A 5,560-nucleotide genomic window follows, 5' to 3' on the forward strand; every position below is an offset into this window, starting at 1 on the left:
TGCGCGGCCGGACTCTACGATTTGAAGAGGCGTTGAGTTTTCCTCCTCATTGTGAATGTCAGCCATGGTTTTAAAAAAGGAAGAAGCTTTAGGATTGAATTTGAGTGTGAAAATTTGCCGGAATGTGGACTGTTATCACCGGAAATTGCACATAATGCGTTTAGGGATTGAAGATATCGATTTTTGCCTTAATTGGTTTCGATTAAGTGATTTGAATATTTGGGGCTCTTTTGTAAATTTTAAATTTTAAAAACTTTCATTAATTATGATTTTGTCCTTATATGTTTTAATCTTTTCATTTTAACCCATTTTACATGTTTAATGGATCCTAATTGTGCCACGTCAGCTTCTCTAAATTAAAAAAAATGAAAAACAGTTTCAAGGCCATTTTCTTAAATCGAAACTTGCGATGGCCGGTCAGCTAAATTTTCTCCCACTTCCGCAGTATATTCCGCCATCCCAAAAATCTGGCAATGGCAACAACAGCACCAGCACCAGCAAGACCTTTCTCAACTCATGTCCACTCACTATCATCTCACAATTTCCTAAACGGCACCGGTTTCACTCATCATCAGGAGAGCAAGAACAAGACCAAGAACACTACTACGCTCTCATTAAAAAGCACAAGTTTTCAGCCAATTACGGCCTTGCCTTTCGATCTCTTGCCTCCTCCAATTGATCGTGACCTCCTAGTAAGATTCACTGAAAACCCTTTTTCTTCTTTTAATTAATCAAAAACATGAAAACAAGAGAGTTGCCAACTGGGTTCTTTTGTAGGACAAATTGAAGAGTGCAGGGGCAGAGGTTTTGGAAAATGGGATTGTTGAAACATTCGGCAATGATGATGAAGCTCTGGATGTAGTTGAAAATGGGGTTGCAGTGAGTGTTTATTGAGAACGTTTATAATTTACTTTGAACTTGTTGAATTTATTACATTTGAAGCACGTTCAAGTATATTAGCTCAAGTTTTATATATTTTAATTTAATTTAATTTTAATTTTGTGTGTTTGAATTTAATTGCTAGATAGGAAAATTTTTGGGTATGTGACTTAGGTTTGAAAGCATGTCTTTTGGACTTCTGATTTACATTTTTGTTACTCAAGTGATATGCTGAGTGCTATGTAATTTTTTGTATAAATGTGAATTGAATGCAAAAGATGGTAAGTAGGAAATTGATTATGCATAGGGACAAATTGATAAGATTTTAGGCTGAGTTGTATTTTTCCTGAGAGTTGCTTTTGGTTTTGGTTATGTAAGCTAGATGACAAGCTTGGAGGTTTGTAGACGAGTTGGTAAGAATGATGTCCCTATGATGGTGAAATGAACAATTCCTTGTTAACTTCAAATATTGAGTTGATGTCATGCGTCTAATTGATATTATCTCTGTTGTTCATGTTCAATTTGTCTAAACTTTGTTATTATTTTGTTTTATGGGCTAGTCAGAATTTTGTTGGAGTTGTCGACTACTTCAGCATTAATGGGTAACGGAGACGCACTCGGGGGTCTCGTAGGCGATTTTGGGCTTTTCCATGTATAACCCTGTAGGATTCCTTTTAAGTTATTAATTCCTTTTTGGGTTGGGCTTAGGAATAGGAATTCTTGTAAAACTAGGTTTAATCTCTTAAACCTAGTATATAAACATATTTTTCTCTTGTTATGTGTGTGAGAACAATTCATTCATTGTAAACGAGAGAGGTGAGGCATATTGCAATAATATTGACTCAGCTGGACGTAGCCCACATTGGGTGAACCAGGATAAATCGCGCGTATTGCTTTCTTTGTTTACTGTTTGTTTTGTTTAACTATTATTATTTTGTTCCTGTTGCTTCTCTATTTCGTTCAAATTTATGGTGTTTATTTTTCAAAAAATTCTGTAACGAGTACAAAACCATTGCCATTATTGATTCATCTTTGAATAATGACCTAGGTGGTGGATCTTTCACATTTTGGAAGGATAAGAGGTACATTCTTCCCTGGTACTTTAACCATACATGTATCATATTCTTTGTTCTTCTGAACACTTTCAGAAATTTCTTGACGGGTGGGGCATTTAGTTCACTATCGTTGAAAGTTTTCTTTCCAAAACTAATGAGCATGTTATTTTCATTTTAGTTTTATAATTGTGCCATGAAGTTTTGGCCTATGACACTAGTGTATATTTTGAGTGGTCTTCAAAATGATGATTCTCTCTCTCTCTTAAAGAAATATTATTTTTTAATTGTCTTTAAGTCTTGAATGAAAAGTTTTAATTTAATGGTTTGAAGCTTGGGTTTGCATTGCATCATGTTTCACTTTTCAGTAGTATAAACAACTGTTTGCTGCTGTAAACACAGTAGTCTGTATGATTATCAGACAAATTAGGTGATATTGGCTTACAGCAGCCAAGGTCTTCGTCTCTATTACTCAAAAGGCTGCTCCTCTATTTTTTACTTTTTTGTTTTATATATTTTAGGTGTTACTATATTTTTTACTTTTTATATTAATGTATGGACTTTTACAGTTAATTGTTATTTCTGGTGTGTTTATTCTTTGGTTATTGAGAGTCCAATTTATTTAAATGAGGTTTGCAAATATTTAAGGTTTTCTATGATGCTGCTCTAATGTTTATTTACATTGTCAAATATGGGTTCAATTATCTTTAAGTCAGTGGAGATGATCGTATTCAGTTACTTCACAATCAAAACACTGCAAATTTTGAAAATCTTTGAGAAGGACTAGTAAGTTTGATTACATGTCCTTCTGTTTGATTCTGTTCAAAAAAAAGAAACACAAACATCATTTTGTATATTTATTTTTTGATGCAGTCATATGGGGTTAATTGATGGGATTTATTCGATTGAAATCCGTAGGGATGTGACACTGTTTTTATTACACCAACAGCTCGGACAATAGATATTGCTCACGCTTGGTTCATGGTAATCTCTTTCATCATGTTTCTTCTATAAAGCTTTCTTTTTCTGCTGTTTAATAATTCAATATAGTTTTGTCAACTCATTAGGATTTCTATGGCATTCACAGAAAAATTCTATCATGTTGGTGGTCTCGCCGCTGACCTGTGGAAGCATAAGTGACATGCTCAATAAGTATGTGTTCTATTTCTTCAAGTTTTACTAATTAATTTTCTATGCTGGCAGATATCCTTAGTCTGCCAGCCTTGCCTTTGTTCTTTATCAAAAGAACACAAAGTTGGAGAAAATCACCTAATAAATTGCCTCTCTTCTTGTTTTTACATAGTATGCCAGCTTGATTGGCACTAATTTAAAAATATTAAGTTAAAACTTTTCTTCGTGTAAAATTTCCTGTTTCTTCCTGGTGTTTTAGGTTCATATTTTTTGCTGACAAGGTGGAAATTCAAGACATCACCAAGCAAACTTCCTTATTCATTCTATTGGGACCTAAAGGTAACACAGTAAGTCTATTTTTGATAAATGATTATTTTTCTTTCCTGGATTTGTCATTGAGATAGAGGTTTCGTGATGATGACATTGACCTAGTTGTGGTGTGCAAACAGGTAATGAGCAGTTTGAATCTCAGTGTGTAAGAGTGAATGGTCTTCTAGATTTTTAACTGCAAGATGCTTTTAAACTAGATTTGTAAACTTATTGCTAATGAACTTCGTAATGCTCAATCAATTAATTTCTACATAGGGATTTGTAAAGATAAATTCTTTTTTGCAATCATTCAAACATTAACACATCTCATGATTTTAGACATGCTTTAGGAATAAAATCCCAACAGGTTTTTATTCACGAAATAATAATCAATCATGGAAGTCATGTGTAAAATATAAATCATAACTCTCCAAAATCTAGAGCCACCTAAAAGAATGAATATTCCTCAATATAAAGCAATTTGCAATCTAAAATCTAATGTTGAATGCAGGAAATCCTCAAATTGGCAATAAGATGAAATTTGAATAGTACATGTAGTTTTGTAAATTTGGAACAATAACATGAGATTTTTTGATGCAATGAAATATGAAAAGAACTTTTTTTCCCATTTCAGGTGAATGGCATTCTTTTATCTCTTGGTACTATTCTGATGGGTTCTAATGCCTGGGAAAAACTAAGGGTTATTCAAGGTGATTAATTCTTGACTTCTTGGTTTGACTTGCCATTTCTTTTTTCTTTTTTGCAGATTTGTTTTACTTAAAACATTTCCAAAATCTTCCTCGCATTTGATGTTTGAAAGTTTTCAAGTTTCACATCTGAAATAATTGTTTAATAGATGCAGTTGAACTTTAAATCTCTTTGTTATTGCCTACTGTTATTTTAGCTTTCCAGTGAACTTTTAGCTTTATTGTTACTTTACGTGAAGCAAATTAACCAGTAGGATCAAATGGAAGAGAATAAATATTGGTTGTTTTTACAAGGTCTCGTTGCAATTCAAACTATACAACATCCTCTCTTGCATGTTCTTGTTCAAGAGAATAAAACTTCAGCCTCAAACACTGTTAAATCAAAATTCTTGGTTAATCTAGCTTAAAAAGTTCAAGTGCAAATGAATTAACGGAATCATTTAAGTTTTTAAACCATAGAAAAAAAGAAAAGAAAAACAAGGAAAAAAAAAAAGAGAAACAAACAAACTATTGTTATTCCCTAATTACAAGAGTTCAAGTTAATCATTCGGTACTGTTACTTATCTTCGAGTAATGCATTTAAAGTCTTTGCTGATTGCTTGGACAATAATATGATGATAAAAGATTTAGCTTCTTCAGCATTTTTAGTTGTTGCCTAAATCATGGGGGAAACTTAAATGGTACAAAAAGCTTGGAAGCAAGTTGCTTTTCAGTTTAGATGGTTGTTCATGTTCGAAAATTTGTATCTGTTCTCAACCAAACAACATTTAGTTTGCATTTTAAGAAAGGCATTGTGATGACAATTTTCTTGCTTTTTGCAGGGAGGCCAACACCTGGAAAGGAGCTTACTAATGAATTCAATGTTCTGGAGGCTGGTCTCTGGAACTCAGTTTCTCTAAACAAGGGTATCATTTTTTACTGAACATACATTTAGCAAGATAAAAAGAAGGTTGACCTGACTGTTAAACAATCTCAGGATGTTATAAGGGACAAGAGACCATTTCTAGGCTCATAACATATGATGGAGTTAAGCATAGATTATGGGGAATTCGCCTCTCAGCGCCAGTAGAGCCTAGCAGCGCAATAATGGTTGATGGGAAAAAGGTAGAATTCATTTCCTTGTCACCTACCTTTCGAAGTAGAGAAAATTATATACAAATTTGTGAAATATTTCACTGGCATGGTCACATTTTAGCTATTTCTCCATTTTGTAGATTTTTCACAACCTCCTTGTTAGTAACATATGACATGAATTATGTGCAGGTGGGGAAACATTTTCACGACCCCATGTTACTAACGGGATGAGATAGTTCAATAGAACAAGATTTCAAATTTGCCTGGAGTGGTGGTGCTTATTAAGAATGATAACGGATGGTTATTCTTGAATAATGCCAACACTTGGATGAAAGAGATTTTAACATATACATGGCAAATACAAGTCATTATATAATCAATAAAGTTACGGACACCGACATTTTTGCA

General features: G+C 33.4%; 1 pseudogene; it reads left to right on the forward strand.

Annotated features, from left to right (window-relative positions):
* The first annotated feature begins 473 nt into the window (after nucleotides 1–473).
* LOC116106986 lies at nucleotides 474–5,182 on the forward strand (annotated as a pseudogene).
* Nucleotides 5,183–5,560: the final 378 nt, after the last annotated feature.

This window comes from Pistacia vera, unplaced genomic scaffold (assembly GCF_008641045.1).
Source record: "Pistacia vera cultivar Batoury unplaced genomic scaffold, PisVer_v2 Contig525, whole genome shotgun sequence".
Classification (NCBI taxonomy): domain Eukaryota; kingdom Viridiplantae; phylum Streptophyta; class Magnoliopsida; order Sapindales; family Anacardiaceae; genus Pistacia; species Pistacia vera.